The sequence below is a fragment of the Megalopta genalis genome, chromosome 4, assembly GCF_051020955.1.
Source record: "Megalopta genalis isolate 19385.01 chromosome 4, iyMegGena1_principal, whole genome shotgun sequence".
NCBI classification, from domain to species: domain Eukaryota; kingdom Metazoa; phylum Arthropoda; class Insecta; order Hymenoptera; family Halictidae; genus Megalopta; species Megalopta genalis.
The window spans coordinates 16,749,765-16,769,655 of record NC_135016.1 but is presented as its reverse complement, the minus strand read 5'-3'; the positions used below and the strand labels follow the sequence as shown (position 1 = coordinate 16,769,655).

Genomic DNA, 19,891 nt, shown 5'->3' with positions numbered 1-19,891 from the left:
TTGTCCACAAAAATGGACAATTTAGGAAGAGGAGGTACGATTGTTCGAGCCTTCTAGCTTGTTTTTATAGTTACTGACAATTCGTGACTATAAAAATGAACTGTAAGGATCGAGAATAATCGTATCTCCTCTTCCAAAATTGTCCATTTTTGTGGACAATCCGAACATCGATTAGGGAGACATTATAACTATATATTGTATTGGAGAAATCAGAATCTTATCGGAATATTTTAACCTTAACATGAATTTTCAAGGTTGAAAAATGTTCGTACCACGTTCTCTCTATTTTTCTCGTATTCCGCAGCATTTCAGCTTCAACGTAATAAAAAGCGCATCGCTTCGTCGCGCTTCTATCAAAAGTTCTTCAATTTTGACACAACTTCGTCGCTTTGTCCCACTGTGCGTCGCTCGCACGAGGCTGTCGGGAAATTATTTGTTGCTTTTGTACGACCTCGGATGATCGGTGGACGTTGACGCGAAGGCTCGTAGCAAAACTGACCGTGAAAGTTTCAGGTCGGCGATTCTAGTTGCTCGCGGCGGGAATCGTGCGTGTAAAACGATGTCAAAGTTCGGATAATCGTTACAGATATTTTACTTGCAAAATTGACGAGTCGAGGCAGCGAAAGGCAAACGCGTATAATGCGCCAGCGACGAAGAAATAGGTAACTACGCGTTAGATGGGAAAATGTGTGGAGACTCGGTGAGAAATAACGGACGGCGACTGCGTCCAGAAGAAATTCCAGATCGACTTTCGATGACTGGAAACTTCTTGTCAATGGGGCACGCGGTGTTCCGTTTACTTTCGTCTTCTTCGCTTTCCGTACGTCTTTTTCCCGCTGAAATTCTTCCGTGTTTCAACGTCTCGCGAACGAAAAATAGCTACAAGAATCGTTCGAACTTTGACAATATTTAATACGGGGAACTTTAATTATCGAGGTCGAGGTCAATTTTGCGACAAACTTTTTTTCGGTCAACGTCCACCGATGCGGGGGCGTACAATCGTGCTGTAGCGATCGCGACATAAAATTTCGTAGCAGTCGGTGCAGGGTGGAAATATACCATCGAGGACAAAGTTAAGCGAACGTAGGCGTCGATCGTTGCTTAAATTTGTCCTCGAATCAATTTTTCGTTAAACTGCGGATCTTCGAGTTTTCCTAGCAAATATTTCCGGATACCATAAATATTCCAACACGGTTGAACGCGAATCGTCAACGTTCCCGTGAATTTTTCTCGAAATCCGCAGTCTAATCGTGGATTTTGAAATGCGATGATCGGAACTGGGCAGAAGTGAAGTATAAAAAAAAATTAAGAAGCAGACAGGCTCTCAGAATTATGACGACACGCGCAGGGAATTAAAAAACTGTATACAGTAATGTCTCTCTAATCGACGCCCAGATTGACCACAAAAAAATGGACAATTTGGGAAGAGAAGATACGATTATTCGAGACTCGCGGTTTATTTTTATAGTTATAAATTGTCCACGATTATAAAAACCAGCCGCAAGGCTCGAGTAATCGTATCTTCTCTTCCAAAATTGTCCATTTTAGTGGACAATCTGAGCGTCGGTAAGGGAGACATTACCGTACTTTGGCTGTTAAGCAAAGACAATGTTAATTGAGATAACGTTGAATGTTGCCGACGATGTAAATCGGTATAAATTTTCGAACACCTTGCGAGTGCACGAGAACGATTCGACGCGCGAGAGAACCGTTTCATCGTAAAAAGTTTCTGTTGACAGAAAATACGATAAGACGGTTTCGTATTTCTTCATTCTCGAGACGCATAGTTTCGCTCGGGTGTTCGACAATTTTTGCAAAATGGGCTTCGCGAAAGTACGATTCAAAAATAGCATCCTGAACAGTAGAGCGAGATTCGACGAATCGTGTTTTAATATTTCGTATGCAATATCGGTGCAACGCTGACAGATCCATGAAGTGGGAGATGAAAGAACGATGGCGGAGGTAGAAGAGCGGATGAGGCGATCTCTAGATATCGCTGAAGGACGAAGGTCGCTTCGTGACCGATGCCTAAGGCCAGGCATCGGGATGTCTACCGAAATACTCTTAGAAAATTCGATTTTCCCCTTTGAAACTCTGGATAAATAACCTCTGGGAAAGTAACCTAATACGGTAAATTCTCCCTAATTTCTCTTCAGCTTGTAAGCAAAAATGAACAATTTGGGAAGAGGAGACACGATTATTCGAGTCTTGCTGCTCGTTTGTATAGTTTTTGATAATCGATAATTATAAAAAGGAATCGCAATACTCGAATAATCGTATCTCCTCTTCCCAAATTGTCCATTTTTATTTTCAAGCTCGATTAGAGAGAATTTACTGTACTCTCGTCGGTATTTACTTATTTCCAAACTATTGCATTTTTTTACTCGACGAACGTCGGAACGAAAAACGCAAAATTCGTTTCTCCCTCGAGCAGCACATGCCCGAATACGAATTTCCCAAGAGTTTTCTCTCCGAGTCGGTAGACACCGTTCAAAACAGGCGCCGCAATAAATGTCGCTGAACGCGGGACGACGGAGTTCCGCAAGATTATGTTCGCAGCGAACGTTGCCATGCTCTTCGACTTAAAGACTAATGCAGCCGCTTGAAAAAGAAGCGTGGAGAGAACAACAAAACGGAAATTAAACAATCCAAGTAAAAAGACCAAGGGTAACGGGATCGGCACGGAATCAGGGTCGACTATCTACAACTTACATGATATATTAATCATTTTCCAGTCGACGACGAACGTCGGACCGCGTTTAACGGATATTAATAGATCGCGGGCGTTTCCGCGAATACGTGTCCCCGCTCGTTAATTTGGGCGGACGAACGTCTGTAAGAAAAGATTTCGGCGTCCTTGTTACCGTCGCACGATTCATCGGCGAATCAATTTCGAATTTCGCAGGCGAGACTTTCGCATCGCGATCCTCGCCGTGACCTTCTACGGAGAAAGAACGATGATTTATTCCAGAAAACATAGTTCCTTCGGTGTATTATCGTCGTCTTTCATTTTTGAACTCTTCGAAAGAAACGACGGACAGCCGTGAACACCGAATCAACTGGAATCTAAAATCGTTCGAACAGCGTATTTAGAATGTCCGAGGAAATAATATGTATCTCGAGCGAGTATTTCATAACATCGCGTTTATTGCCCTGCGAAAAAAATATATAGGCAATACCGGTGTTCGATCGCATGAAAAATAAACGAAAATATGAAAAATTTCATCGAGATTTCCATTCGGTTCTACGTCCGCCGATTCGAGTTCGAAACGAACGCGGACAATCCGCGGTCCAAAGGTTTCTAGAGTCCAGATGTTTGTGTATTTATAGCGTCCTGTAACCTGCAAGCGACGAGATAAACATTTTAATGTAGTTTCATATTATACACAGGATGAGCCCATGCAAATGGGAGCGTTTAAGTATCACGACCGTTTATAAATACATAAAGCAGCTATTTCGAGCAACGTCGAAGCGAGAGCCCGACGAAACAATAAAAGTATATGTCCCAAGGTCCCCGCCCGTTTTACTTTGAACAATTTTTTCGACGCGTTCGTAAACAACGAATGCGCTCGAGCGGCCCGATTTACGCGCTCGGCACCGTGTACCACGTTATTAACCCATCGCCTCGCGATCGCCGCCGCAATCAGCTTCTACAGCGCTAGCTCGCATATGGATATTTACCAAAACGAGTCCAAACGAGCCGTTTCGGGTCTCGCGTTATTTCGCTTCCGATATCATTCGGATACTTTTATGGAACGTTATCGGACGCGTCGAATCTCGCGTGCTCGTTTCCGGTCCAATTAATTGGCATCGCTTAGAATCATTTAGAATTTAAGGTCTCCTTAGAGACTTAGGTCTCCTCACGAGGTCTCCTTTACCGACGCTCAGATTGTGCAGAAAAATGGACAATTTGGGAAAAGGAGATACGATTATCCGAGCCTTGCGGCATAAACTATCTAAATAATTGTTCCAAATATCTGCCTAAAACCTCAGCAAATTCGAAGAAACGTTCGGTGATCGATATTTTCAGCATAAACTATCTAAATAATTCTTTCATATATCTGCCTAAAACTTCAGCGAATTCGAAGAAACGTTCGGGTGATCGATATTCGCGGATCGCGAGGATCGCGTCGAGCAATCGTGCGAAGGTCCGACGTGCCGCCTGTCCGCCTGTTGGAAAAGAAAATTGAAGGAAGCACGCACGAAGCTGCGTCGCGTCGCTTCCTCGACCTTCGCGGCCGGTTTCCGGTTGGAAACAGCGAACGGACGTCGGGAATTTTGCGGATTCGTCGCTCGGATGCGTCCGAAGCGAGGTCTAAAAGGTATGCCCGGAGAAAGAACGTCGATATCGGACCGATTCGTTCGCATCGACGACGTCGATATCGCTTCGACGACACGGCAGGCGGTGGATGTCTTTGCTGGGCGGGTCGCGTAACTCGAGAAACGAGCAACGACACTGTACCTGTTCCTCGATGGTACGCCGACCAGAAACGACGCGACGCGGCGCATAACCGAATGCGTCCAGCGAGGTTTTCCCGCGCAAAGATTAATCGTTTCGGCGACGGAAACGGTCCGACGCTCGCCATCTGAATCCGCGAACGGGACTTGCCGGAGGACGATATTTCTGGGGCTTTGCTTCTAGAAAACTTTCGGAATCTCGCGCGAGCTTCGCTCGAGCTGCACGGTCTCCCACGAAATTCAAGGAATTTATTCGATCCCCGCGCTGACAACGGTGCACCGTTATTTTATATTGCTGCTTTCGTGGGAGCGCCGACACCCGTAAGTGGGTGACGCTCTTTTTTGTCTAGTTAAATAGGATTTTACAGGTAATTTATAAAAATCCTATTTGTAACGTACGAATTTAATGGAATAAGCACCGGCGAATATAAAACATACAAACGAAAAATATTAAAAATATACCACAGGATTTGTGGCCCGCGAGGAATTCGACCGATTCTTGCCGGGCGACGAACGTGTTAAGCGATCCAGATCGTTTCGCTGCACTAAATAGCCAATCGTCGATCTTCGAAATTCCGGCTAAAGGCAAAACGGTCCGCTTTCGAACGTGCCAAGATTCTCGAATCGAAGGGACAGCGATAACAAAGTGGCGCAACGCCGCGCCGCCGAAACGAAACGAAACGAAACGGAATTCACGGGCGATAACGGGTTACGCGTCTCCGGGAGATTTCTCTGAGTTTATGGCAACGGCACACGGCTGTCTGCCGGCCGTCTATGTAGGTGCAAAACAGTGAAAGGTTTTTCAAGGCACGACGGTAAGTGACAACACCTACACGCGGCCGGCCGCTGCTGCGACGCCGATGTAAAAAGGCAAGGCCGTTCGGCGCGGATAAAAGTTCACTGTATCGTTGCGAAACGGGGCTCGCGCCGCCGCCGCCGCTGTTGCAACAATAATCGTACCGACTAATAGGATAGGAGCCGGGGAGATCCGACTTAGAACTTCGTTTTAATTCCGCATCGCGATACCAATTAGACGGTGATACGCGCCGCGGCCTATACTTTCTATCGCGGAGATCGGGCTCGTGCTCGAGGAACTATTACGCGTTGCCTCGCCGCGTTCTTTCGCGGGGCTATCGCGATTTCGACGCTTTTTCGAAGGTTTTTTTCGACCAAAAAGAAAAGAAACGAGCGATCCCCTTGTCCGACGCGTCGCGATGCGTCGATAACGCCGATCTACGAAATTTAACCCTTTGCACTCGAAGCCAAATTAACGTAAAATTTTAAATAATTTTTCTAACCCACTGTATTTCCATTTCAAATAACCTAGCGCATTTTATGCGCTATGAAATTGAATTTTCCGACTCGTGCAACAGTTTACGCTTTTAACAGCCCTTCAGAATATAAACAAGTTCGATTGATAAAATTATTTTGAAACGTGACATAACAATTTTCAACGGCACCTTGAAGGAAACAGGATCTTCTTCGGCGGTTCGGCGGTCCGATCGGCGAGCAACGGACCAAAGACACGACTTTCTACGGTTTAATTCCGCCGTCCGCTACGTTCGAGAGACCGCGCGTTCTCGCGAACTCGCCGCTCGCGATTCCAACGCAGTCGTTAACCGGCATCGCTTAAATGGAAAAACCGCGCGTCCTCCCCGTCTTCGCTCCTCCCCTCGCGCGTTTCGGCGCGCCGAGATCTCCGCGTTCTCCCGGAGCCGCGGAGCAAAACGCAAAGCGGCGTTTAATTAATCCGTCGACTTGACCGAATTTTTTTCGAGCGGCGCGCGCGATGCGGATCATCCTAGAAACCGCAGAACCGTATAGCATTCAGTGCATGAAAGCGCAGAAAACGCGGCGGCCCTCCGTAACGCCGATCCAACGTTCGATCTAGCCGACGGGATCGGGAATAGGATCGCGGCGACCGGCTCCGGACGAATTTCTAGACGATTATTCGGCGCCGGGCAACGGGAGCTGGCTCGTTTCCCAGCTTTCGAAAATTTTCGCCCGATCCGTCGGATTTTCGGCACGAATCCGTTGCCGGATTCCGACGGTTCGCGCGAACGCGCGGTTTCGGCCGCGTCGAGGAACGTCTCCTCCTCGGCGCCGCTTTCAGCGAATTGGCAGCGAAATACGCGGTAAAGAGAAATAGATTTTTTAAGAATCCGTATCGGCGGACGATCGAAGCACGGCTAAGCGTGTCGATTTTAACGCTAGAACTACCAAACCGGTCAAAATCACTGCTTTCTGATTTTTTCTCTTACAATTTCACATATTATAGAAATGTTTCTCGGCGAAATTTTTAGATAAACTTCTTCATCTTATTACCATAGAAATCGCGCGAGGTTGAAATAAATCGAATCTTGCCATTATTATAAAACAATATACAGGGTGTCCCAGAAATGTCTCGCCCGAAAGTGGCGAGTTCCTTGGGTCATTCGAAGCAACTTTTTCCTTTACAAAAGTTTTCTCCGAGGCACCGTTAACGACTTATTAACGAAAAACAGTGACCAATGAGAGGCGAGCTCGGCTGGCGCTAGGCGACCGGTTGAATCGTTTTTTTTTCGAATTTCTGCAGAAAATTGACTAAACGGATCGTTCGCGATCGATAGTCCGGTGCAACGTCTGTCCAAGAGCGGGTGCAACGGTGCAAACCGTCGGCAAAGGGTGGACAAGTCGGATAAATCGCACAGTCATCTCGAAACCAGTTCATTCGACCGAGGCGTCGCGAAGATCTCGATCGGCTGCCTCGGCAGGCAGCTCGAGGATGTTTGCTCGTGGCCAGTTTTTGAGCTATATGGATATTGAGAAAGCCATTAGCGGGGCCGTGCACGGCGGAGCCACGCAGCAGGAAAAAATGGACGGCAGACAGGACGATTGGATTTCCGACGAGCGGACGTCCGCGGCGCGGCTCATGCATATGCGTCGACCGCTCGCCTTATACGCGTTTCTCGAAACTGTCTTTCGTCATTGTTTATCCGCGGATGGCGAGTCGAAAGAAACTTCGATAAGTATCGCCGACTTATCGCCGCCGTCGATGCGTTCGACTGGTTTCAATCGAACGCAAATATCGTAAAATCGAAAACAATTCTTTCGGCTGTTTCGATTAACTTTCGGTTCTGTTCTCGAACGATTTGTATCTTTTTTTTTATATCGATCTCTCTCGATTCCCTCGAAATAATAGAACGGTTTTGTTCCTTTTTATTGGACCGTGTATTTCTTCGCGATTTTATCTCGAACGTAAATTTAAGTAAATTTTCACGCTTCTGTGTTTTTCACGATTTTTGTGTCTGATTTATGCATCGAGGCAAATGTACAAATAATAATAGGAAATGTCTCGATGCTCGGACACTGGTGCGCCTAATATCGACTATTAGATGCAATTAATTATTATTATCGTTTCGATCGAGCGATCACAATTAAAAGTCATAATACTTTTAATCGGTCCAGGTATCGACGAGTTCATCTTATGCCCGATTCGATCTCAGCGTCGACTTAAAATCGATTTCCGAAGTTGCTCGAAAAGTCGATCGCGCGGCTCGAAACGTTTTCGCGACGCGTGTACAGCGGAATTGCGTAATCCACGCGGTCCCGAAGAAATTCGAAATCGTCAATAATATCGGGTCGACGAAACGCGATCGCGTACGATTGCTCTGGATACGCATCCCCGTCCAACCTGGTTCGCGTAATTGGCCAGAATCTTTGGCCGTGACTAATTGCCCGCCCGGTATGTAGAATAAGCGCGGTTGGGCGCCTCTGATTGCCCAAGATTTCGTTGCGAAAGAAATTTGAAAGCTCTTCCTGCGCGTCCGGGCGACTGATTAATTTTGAAAGGCGACGAGAGTTACGTGAACACGGCCGAGGAAAATGCGCGCGCTGCCGGCCGAGGAGGTTCCCCTGCAACGGGATTGCACCACGGACGGCCGCGATTCATTTCCTCTTACTTTCACGGCTACAGTTGCCGAACAAGATGCAGCGAAATCGGGTTTTATCGTCCCGACGAGGTGCGCCGGGTCACGAGGAAGCTGATAGCGTTGCCGGAGAAGCTGCACCTTCGAGCTCCGCCATGATCGCCCGAAACATTCTTCTTAGCACTGGAAAGACTTTGCTCAACCGACGGGTACATTAAATTCTCCCCAATTTTTCTTCGGCTTCTAAACAAAAATGGACAATTTCGAAAGAGGGGATACGATTGTTCGAGCCTCGCGGCGAATCGTCGACAATTGTAAAAACGAGGTGCAAGGCTCGAATAATCGTATCTTCCCAAATCGTTCATTTTTGTTTACAAGCTGAAGGAAAATTAGTTATATTATAGTAATTACGTTAATATTATAGTATATATTATAGTAAAATTAATTATATTATAAAGTAGGCGAACCAGCGTGAGTCGCGTTTCGCCATTTTCAAAGAGCGTTTCTACCGTCGAACAATGGAATCGTCGATTGCCCCCACAAAATTTTTAATTTATCCGCAAACGTGGAAATAAATCCCGAAATATCGAGGTTGTATATCGTGTTTATAGCCAACCAGAACCAGCGGTAACCAGCTGCGAGTATTTTTCTTCTCGAACAAGGTCCGATATCCGAACGAAGCCATCCATCGTTCGGAACCCATCGTTTCCACATCCGAGCCCGACAGAATCGTCTACTCTATGATCGGATAATTATGGGGAATTAGCGAACTAACCTCGTTAGCCGACGAGCCCCGTTCTTGCTTACTTATCGAGCGAGCCCCCGATTCGATTTCGCACGAGGGATGGTCTCCACGCGAGCGGTACCATCGCAGCCGAGCAACGGTTCCATGTTCGACGGCAATATAAATTACATCCCCGGTCTGTTCGCTAATGAAACATCAAGTTTGTGCCCGTGGAAGTTCTGGCAACGTTACACCGTCGACCAAGGCCTGGAAGACCGGTCGTGTCACGTGAGGGTCCCCGGCGCGGCGCGGCGAGGCGCGGCGCGCCGACTACGAAACTTCCGACGAAACGATAATTGGCCGCAGGTATGCCGAGGTAATTAGGTACAATAAAGATAAGTGGCACTGGGAAAACGGTAACAGACGATCGCTGCTCCGCCATCGACGTTGCTGCGCCGCTACCGATGACCGTGATCGCGGACCTCCTCCGCCCCGAGACAATGCCGACCGGCCGACCATAACCGCGGACGAAGGAGAGCCGGTGCCGGGGACGGCCGACGGAATAAAGAGACGTCATTGGAGAAAGATCTATGGGCCGAGACATCTGTCGTTGTCCCGAGAACAGACGTTCCTTCGGTCACGCGATCCGAGCCTCGAGAAAACGCGATCCGCCCGTGTTCCACGAGCGACGCGATAAGTGCTCGACGACGCAGCGCCGGTTCTCGCGGAGCTGGAACGCGTAATATCGCCTTATACGGCCCAATCCCGTAATAGCCCAGACAAATTTCGCGGTTCTCCGGGTAAACGAGTCGTTCGGGGACCGGCCGGGAATGCGATTGTTCCACGGGCGTTCGTCCAAGTACGCTACTCCGCGAAATTAGCCTCTCGAAGACGAACGTCGACGCGGCGACGACGTCGAGACCGTAACGAGATTAGGGCAGCGGCGCCGGTTACCGTAGGACAGGGGTGTCGAACTCAAAAGCTAACTCGGGCCAAATAAACGATGCTTAACTTTAGGTGGGTCGCAAAAAAAAAATCAATGTTCATAGAAACAAATATTTTTATTTTGACCAGTACATTGTAATAAACGTATATAAAGTTAAATTATTGTTTACGTCCTGATACTTGACATCTCTTCTCTGATACTATCTTTCCTACTTCGGGAGAAATTTTATCGGCCAACGACTCGATATTTTTTAGCGTTGTTTCTTTATTCCATCTTTCGTGACTTGTGTCGGAACAGCTTCGTTTCGTCCAAACAAGGCTTCTACTATAAAAATCTAACCGCCTAACGGAGGAACGAGGTATTCGTGGTATTTATGGCCCTTGCGGTGCTATAAAATGATTCCGTACACTAAAATCCCATAATCCATAAGATCCCTCGATGAAACAGCCTATCGAAATCAGAGTCGCTTTTACCTTAGAAATTTTAATATCTTAACTTTTTGGTCGAAAAATTACGAACGTTCAAAAAAAAAAATTGCGAAAAATTATGAAAAAAATTGTGAAAAATTGCGGAGCACGCTTCGTACATCGCGCGTACCCGGGACTATCGCGTCTGCGAACGCCAACGGCGGAACAAATTTTAGCCTCGATAACGCCGGAGAAAGAATCCGCGAAGAGACGAGAAACGATTAAACTTGCTTCGAGACGGGACAGTAAATCGTAGGATCGCTGTTTACGCGAAGGGCAGAACTGTTAATGAAAGTCACGCGAACAGCCGGGAAACACGTGAACTGGAAAAGCTTGTTACGAGCTTCGAAGATCGCGGTATTAATAGACATCGGAACGATCTCCGATAATCGTCATGGACAAACATACTCGTCGGCTCTCTCGCATCGCCGACGACGTCGGGAGATTCCGAACGAGGACAAAGCGGATAGATAGTCCCGACTGTGTCGCGGATTGCGCGAACGATGGATAATCGTTCTTAGAAACCGCCGTCGTGCCCGTTCCCTTTCGAACGCGCGTGGACAACGTTCGAGCGGACGCGTCGTCGCCGTTCAACGCTATTATCCTAGTTCCCATTAATTCGGCCATCTGGAAAAACGCGGAGATAATCGAACAATGGCGTAACGGCGGTGTGGGAAAGGTCCTCCGGTGCCGCCAGAACGCCGACGACGAGCCGGTAACGCGTTGTTCCATCGCGCCGCGGTACTCGCAGAGCCGTACCGGCAAACAACTAATTACCGTCGGTGAAACTTTTAATTCCGAAATTATGTGTGCCCGGCCGCGTAACCGCGGAGGTCTATTTCAAATTACGCGCCAACGTGCCCGGTTAATCCGCGCAACGGCCGGCCTCGAGTTTCCGCGGCACTGCTTCCTCGTTAAAAAAGTTCAACTTTCTCCATTTTTATGCGGCTCCCTTCGCGCGCCGTCCTTTCTGCTCGTAACCCTTTTGTCATTTACAAAGTTTCCTCATGGCCGGAGAAATAAGCGGAAGTTAACCGCGCCGACCAGACGATGCCTATTACTCGAAGGAATAAAACGAAACGCGCGTCCGGCCCTCGATTTACACGGCACTCTTCCGCGCGGATGAATTATCGCACAAATTACGCGGTAGTTTTTGTACGCGATGCGAATTTACGAAGCGAGCGAATCTTTGCGAAGCTCTCGAATTAGCCGAGTAACGAGAAATCAATGTTACAGAATATCGATTCGACCGATCGATCGACGAGCCTTCGAATTTCGACGGAATTTAAAGGAACGTTGCGACGAATGTCGGCGGATTTATAAAAAACATGGTAAACGGAAATATCGCGCGGAGATCGTCCGAAAAAATTTACATCGACGTCGAGGAAAATGAAGCCGAACTTCCAAGTATTTCAGCCGGCGAGGACGACGAGTTTGTCCGACCGATTGAAAAGGAAAGGCTGATCGTCGCCGATAGCGACGCCCGATCAAATTTACTTTTCTTTTCTGAAATTTCGTAATTATCTTTTTTTTTTTAAGCTATGGAAAATAAATACGTATTTCTAAAACTTGTACCAGCTTTTATTTCGAATATCTTTCAGAGACAAAGATTGCCAGGATAGAATAAATTCTTGGCAAGTCCTTGAGCATAGAAACCGAGATAATCAATTTTACGAAGAATTTTCTCTTCGAAAACGGTTTGCAAAATTGAGAAACAGGAGAAAAGAGAAACCAGGGAAAATTGCAGCGATATTGTAAGCGGACTTGCGACAGAAATAACTTCTGTGAACTAGACCAAAGAGGAGAATGATTTAGACAAATGAATGGCCTAAAATTAGCCTCGCGGAATCTACAGAAGCGCGAACGAATTCCGAATTCCACTGAAACGAGCAACGTACTCGGGAATGCTTCGGGATTATTTATTTATTAAATTTGTACCGGAAGTTGCCCGTTGATTATGCGATCGAAGAACGCAGGAGTGTAAAATGGACGTGTGAAAGGTTAAATAGAAAATAGTGAAACAACTTCGAATCCTTAAATTAATATATACGGAATGTAATAACGTTGCAAAATTATTTTAAGCGACGCGCTTTAAATTCTGTTCGAAAGAGTGCGGCGAACTACAGTCGTGTCTCTCTAACTGACGCTCACGTGTCCACAAAAATTGATAAATTGGTAAAAAAATGCAATAGTTTGGATATAAGTAAATATCGAGAAGAGTACAGTAAATTCTCTCTAATTGACGCTGAGCTTGAAAATAAAAATGGACAATTTGGGAAGAGGAGATACGATTATTCGAGTATTGCGATTCCATTTTATAATTATCGATTGTCAACAACAATAAAAACGAGCAGCAAGACTCGAATAATCGTGTCTCCTCTTCCCAAATAGTTTGTGCAGAATCTGAGCGTCGGTTAGGGAGACATTACCGCATTGAAATAATCTATGGACGAGCACGAGTACGCTATTTCCATTGAACGACGCACGATCGAGCCCGGTGCGATATCCACGAGTTGTCCTATATTTCCGAACATGGACAAATTGTCCGGATACGAGACGAAATATTGGATCATTCGGAGTCGTCGTAATTTATCCTGTTCTGCTCCGGCGTGGTTAAGCTTAGACCCGACGACGTGGAAACGCTTATCGAGACGCCGACGGGAACGCCGCGATCGTCTTATCGCGGAAGAACGATCCGATGAGTTTTTTCCGACGGTCTGGCGCGGATAAGTCGAAGTAAAAACTGGTTCTTTGGTTAATTGCTAAACCGAGAGGAAGTCGGCTCTCCGTCGAATTAGACCGAGCTATCGGTATCCTTGTGCTCCCGCGAGTATGTTTGTTCTGGAATGGAACCAAAAGCGCCGATCGATCGGCAAAACGAGCAAGTTGCTCGTAATTCCGGGACTCGGCGGTGGTTGAAGAGATTAGCACAATTACGCGGCTGCTCTCGATCCCGGCCAGGCAAACCAGAGGTGTGTACTTACACCGTCCAATTTGTCGTACATTCTTAATCAATGAATGCCTGCACGGCCGCCGGGCCGTATTTTGCGCCGAGTAATTACACATCGGGCCGGCCAGACAATTTAATCGTCGCGCGGTTCGCGCGCTGACTCGCCGCACCGTCCCCATAAGACACCCGACGCCGTAAAATGTGGAACAAGAGCGAATCGACGGTATGGCATCGTGCAAATTGCGAAACGCGTACGATCCTTGTCCGGTCGCTCGCATCGACCGTGGAAACTCTGTTTCGGCGTCCGTCGTTTCCACGGTAGAGCAGCCTCCGTCATCCCCCGATATGTCAAGGTTCTCTATTATCTAAATACAATAATGTCTCCCTAATTGACGCTCGGATTGACCACAAAAATTGGACAATTTTGGAAGAGGAGATACGATCGTTCGAGCTCCGTGGCTCGTTTCTTATGGTTATCGATTGTCAACGACTATAAAAACGAGCTGCAAGGCTCGAATTATCGTGTCTCCTCTTCCCAAATTGTCTATTTTTGTGGACAATCTCATCGTCAATTAGGGAGACATTACCGTATTCAACATAGTTTCGCTGGTCTCGAGTCTCGAGTTTCGTTCTATCTCTCTCCCTCTCGCGAGGTGTCGGCAGCAATAAAGGCGAGCCGCGAGGCTCGAAGAAATCAATTCCTGCATGCTACTCTCGACACTTTAGAATTCGGTCCCGTCGACAGATACGGAAATTGTACTGTACATACGCCTCATCGGTTCGATCGAAGCTAGCTCGTGCGCGCGACAAGATTCGTTAATTGCGGCGACGGTAACAAGAATCGTTTGTTGCGCACGGTGGAACGAGCGCGCGAAAGTAAAAGACCGAAGAATTTGTTGGTCAAAATAATAACGACGAATGAAAGCACGACGCGATTGCACAAGAGAGAACAGCGAACGAGTGCGATAAAATCTCTACATCGGTGCAAATGGATTTCCGCGTAACATTTTGTATAAATTACCGTCGAGTAAACGAAATGTTGTATTCGTATAAATGTTTCCTGAAAGCTGATGGATAGACTGCGGATTTTACGTATTTACATATAATAAAATATCATAAAACGAAAGAAGCCTATTTTCGAGTATTTTCTTTCTAAGCCCTAATACAATTTTTAACTTGCCTGTAATATAACTTGTAATACACGTCGTAATAATAATAATATTAAGATTCGATACCGAGAAAAACAGAACGAGTCGTTTTAGAGTTAAAGTCGAACCGTCCAGTGATTAATGCGTCGTATGAAAATGGCAAAGTCGAGGTTGTTTCAATTTCGCGTGAAAACGTGCGCTCCGATCGAGAGCGGATTATCTTCCCTGAGAGCGCATACATTTTATGCCGCCGATAAATCTGGACCAAAGTATCCGTGTCACCATAAAGTACTTGCGAAGGTGTATTCACCCGAGACAGCCATCGTAAACCCGACAAGAACGAAGTTAAAAATAAAGCGTCGTCCGTCAATTTCATGAAAAATAATACGACACGAGAAAGTCCACGAGAGCGGAGAAGGGTGCTCCAATTTTTCTATCGTCAGCGGCCGAGTACGGTACGCCTCATCGATCGGGCCGCGGATAACGATGTGGCTTTTAAGCCCGACACCCCGTAGGACAGCGCGCAATAACATAATTACGGTGTAATTACGCGGATCGACGTCCGACGCGAATATTTTTCCATTTCCCCGTATCGCTCGTCGCACGCTCGCTAATGGATTTTCACCCTGTGAAAGGTGCTTTGACCTCGGGCGCCGCGCGTTCGAGCCACCCTCGAACCCCGCCGCCCGTTTTCATCCCCTTTCCGCAGCGCCCAACGCTGGCTCCCGGGGGGTAAACGTCCCCGACAAAAGAAGAAAATAATTGCTGTTCATGGAATCGATACGAGAGCGAAAGAGAGACGAGGAGAGAGGAGAGAGAGAGGAGAGAGGGAGAGCTCGCGCCGGTATGCACGTGTATATCACGTGCGCCGCTGATATATCATCGACGAGAGTCCCGGCTCTGGAAGTCTGCACGGAACAACATAAAACAGTAGACCGATCGAAGATTGGTCGGGGCAGGTTCGAATGCGAGAGTAAACTCCGCTCGAGAGTCGACGCGATTTATTCCGCTCGAATATGTTTTTCTGCGATTTCATTGCCGGATTGTGCGCGCGGAACAGCTTTCGACGACCACGAATATTTTTCCTTTTAAGCCGCCATTAGAAAAGCACGGCAATTTACCTTCGACGAATCGGCGGCGGTGGTCTCGATCCGAGCCCTCGATGGCTGACTTCGTTCCCGACATTTTTTCGTTTTAATAAATACGCGGTTCGACGCTTCGGCCGACTCGTCGATCGCCTAGAAAATTTCACGCTATCGAAGAGTTTTATTCGATCGAATTAAAATTGTAAAGTCGAGGTGTACGACATCGACGATATTTTCGAGATTTTCACGTTTCGCCCTTTTTTTCCAAAAAATGAAATTTCCGAGCTCGTGGAATTTTTCTGATCGAACGGACAGCTTCGAAATCCCTGGATCCACGTTCGGACAGCATCCCCGACACTCGAGACATCCGAAACTTGGTAAACCTTGGACGCATCAACGACACAAATCCACAGAATTCTACAAACGGCAACGGAGAGAGCCTCCCAAACCTATCGAGACCAGAGGAAACCGCCAAACTCTCTGATACCTCTGGAACCCTAAACCTCCCTCGGATCGCATAACTTCTAGGGTCAAACGAGTACGCTTGTACGGAGGACTATGTTGTCCCAGGTGGAACGACGCCGTGCAAACCTTAAAGGATCGCTGTCTCGTCTATTAAATCGAAGGTGTAACCGTGTTAAATGAATTGGAACTCATCAGCCTCGTGTCACCTAAGACCTCGTTCAATTTCTGTCGCGTTCCCTTGCTATGGCCGCTGTAACTGCAAATTGAACGTTCTATCCGGAGCGACGTCTCTTCAAGTTCGGTTGCGTACAGGAAAATCGTTGCTACGAGACATAGAGGAGAAAAAATAGCAACGAATAAACCACGGATCTTTAGGCAAAATAGATCGTACAGTCTTTCGACGATGTTAATAGATCGGAAACAATTCAACGATATTATCAAATTTCCATCTCTTCGGAATTTCGTTCTCCCTTCGGCCAATTTTACTAAAAATGAATAAAATCCATAAACGAAACGACGATAAAATATGCGCACCATTTTAACCGAAAGAGAAGACATTCTTTCGTATCTTGAATTATGGTTGCAGGAGCTTGTTAGTCCAAAAAGTGCCACGAACGAGTTCGAATGAAATAAAACGAATTGCAAGGTAACGAAGCTAAATAAAAATTGGTTTCTCAACATCCTTGCAATCTCCTCGCTGCGTTGAATTCTACCGAGTCGCTTGTGCCACAAACCCATAAAATTCGCAGTCTAATTACCATAAAGCGCGGCAAATGTTAGCGGTCCGCGAGACCTTCTGCAGCAGTCGCGAAAGTTTTAATATCCACGGCATAGAAAGGTCGAAGGGAACGGGTCCCGGTAACGTAAGAGAATTCGAGAACAGTCGTGGAAACGTTCCCGGCCGTGTGTTCTCCTGTAACATTTTAATAATCGTCCGACTGGATTCACGGTCGGCGTAATCCGGCTCGTTAGAGTGCATCGATTATTAAGCAATTACCGGCCCCGTCGGCCCGTGGCCCGGTAACGCGTGCTACGAATCCGGTTCACCGCGATCAAGACAGCCCGGTTCACTTTATCCGATGCTTCTAAAATATTCCAACGCGAACGGTCCATAATGTTACGCTTCATGATCGGTAACCATCTGGAGCGCGCAATTCCAACACCGCGCGCACGTAACCGATCGTTAACCGAAAATTCCCAGTTATAACGTACTCCAATTTTCGGGCCCGTTTTTACGCGCTCGCCGACGCCGACGACGCGTCGGCTCGGACATGTTTATGGTCAGCGACGAAACTTATTGGTTCTTGCCGGGAAAAATGAACGTTCCGCGCTACGCGTCGACGTAATAAAATTATCGATGCAATTTCTGCTCGACGCGGCTCCTCGATCCGGAAAAGAATTTACGGTCGATCTTTGATACGTCGGAGACGAAAGAAATCGAACGGATCGGAAACTCGATTCCGGTTATTATTCCGATGATTTATTTTATAGTCGCCGATTACGATTATCGGGTGAAATTAGACAAATTTTCTGCGAGAGCAGAATCCACGCTTGACAGGTTAAATTCACAGCTAGAGTAATTTGGTAAGAGGAGATACGATTATTCGAGCCTTGCAGCTCGTTTTTATAGTTACTGAGAATCGGTAATTATAAAAAACGAGCCACAAGGCTCGAACAATCGCATCTCCTCTTCTAAAATTGTTCATTTTCGTGGACATTCCGAGCGTCAATTAGAGAGACGTTACTGTACTCGGTTTTCTCGCAACCGGGCAGCGAATTTTATGAATGTTAGAAATACTAAACGGCAAAAGCGTTGAAAGAATTTAAAAATATGATTACATATTACATCCTAATAAACCTATTAGGAATCGCTCCAGTTCGTTGCGAACGAAGAAAGCAGAAAATCCGCAGCCCGGAGAGATAAGAGCAACGAGAGTCTCGATCGGAGCGACGACAGGAGCACCCCGAACGCGTAATTTGTTTCTCCGGTTTATCGGTGGGCCGACATAAACGTCCCCTAACAAACGCCGCTGACCGTGTAACTCGGTTTAGTTTTGCAGTGGTTGCGCAGTAAAAACGCTCGAGAACAGCGTCGGCACGCTTCTCGAGTTTAGCGCAACACAATGTCCGGGCTGTTGAACGGTTGTCGGTAACGTAAGACAGCGCACCTTGCGAAAGCCGGTCCTGCGAGGCTGTCGGGATCCGCGTTACACCTTCCTCTTCGACGTCTTCGCGGGTACGTGCGCACATCCTCCTCTTGTTGCCGGTACACCCACGCGACCAGCATCGAGTTACGCGGAGAGAAGAAAAAGAGAGAGAGAGAGAGAGAGAGAGAGAGAGAGAGAGAGGGTGGAGCTTTTTTCCTTTCGTCGGTTCTTCCGCGCGTTCGCGTTATCGGGCGGGCCGAACGACGCAAATGAGGATGGATCTTGATTGCGAAGAAGGAAGACGACGGCCCTTCTAAGCGTGGAAGCTTCCCGTAACGAGGCAAAACCCCTCGGACGTCTCCGGTTACCGGAGAACGCCTTTTTTTCATCTCCTGTTTAGATACGCGCGTTGGTTTACTATCCTTTCTCGGGACTTCGTATTAATTTTATTGCCCGCCGAACAGGATCCCTTTCCCTCTTCCCGATCGACCGCTTCTTGCAGCCGCTAATTTTACGTCGGCTTCGCCAGACGCCGCAGAGATAAGCGAACGAGGAACGAATCGCTGTCCGCGATCCGCGAGTCTACGACCGATCGGTAGACCGCGGTTTTTTGCAAGAATGGCTGGGACAAATGTGCGATATCGCGAAGACGTCGGAAGAATTCGAGGATATCTTCGTGTTACGAGCAACTTATTAAAGCGACGGTTAAGGTAAAAAGATGCTCCGATAAGACGTCGCGTGAAATCGCAGGACAAACGATGCGTGAAATCCGTCCACGCGTGACAATATACAGGGTGTCCCGAAAATGTCTCGCAATCCGAAAGTAGGGGATTCCTGAGGTCGTTCGAAGCAACTTTTTTCTTAGCGAAAATGCGATCCGCGGCTTCGTTTACGAGTTATCAACGAAAAACAGTGACCAATCAGAGGCGAGATCATTTGGCGCGAGACGGCCGCGCCGATGGCTGGGCCGCCGCGCGCCAGCCAAGCTCGCCTCTTATCGGTCGGTGTTTTTCGTTAATAACTCGTAAACGAAGCCTCGGAGAAAACTTTCGCAAAGGAAAAAGTTGCTTCGAATCACCTCAGGAACCTCCCATTTTCGGATTGCGAGACATTTTCGGGACACCCTGTATTTGCAGGGCGACGCGATCCGTTAGCAACAGATTCGAAGGAATATAAAAATACGCGAGCTCGATCTTTTCGAAACATTGGTACGTTTCTACCTTCGACGCGATAGTTCGGAGCAGCTCGACGTAGCGCGATCTTACGGGTAGACCCGGTTTCAACTGGTTTCGCGACGCGGACATTTTCGGAGGAATTCCCGCGTCTAAGGAACGGTTCGGACGGCGGCGATTCCGTCGGCGCAAAGCGTATGCAGCCGGCAGCGATTTCCGCGAGCCGGCGATTCCGAGTCCGGTTCAGAAAAGGAATCGGCGGGACGGTATCGCGGGTGCAGCATCGGCCGATAATGATGCATCGGTCGCGATATTCCACGGGATGCGGTTTTAAGAGCGGTTGCCTCCGCGAACACGCAACGCAGTCCAAATACGAGCCGCGGCTCGGCGAGCGCAAGGAGCCAATTATACGTAGGATTCT

General features: G+C 47.5%; 1 protein-coding gene across 3 annotated transcripts in view; it reads right to left on the bottom strand.

Moving 5' to 3' along the window:
* Positions 1-19,891, bottom strand: part of LOC117221933 (uncharacterized) — a 328,669-nt gene that overhangs the window by 238,853 nt on the left and 69,925 nt on the right. The window lies entirely within an intron of this gene.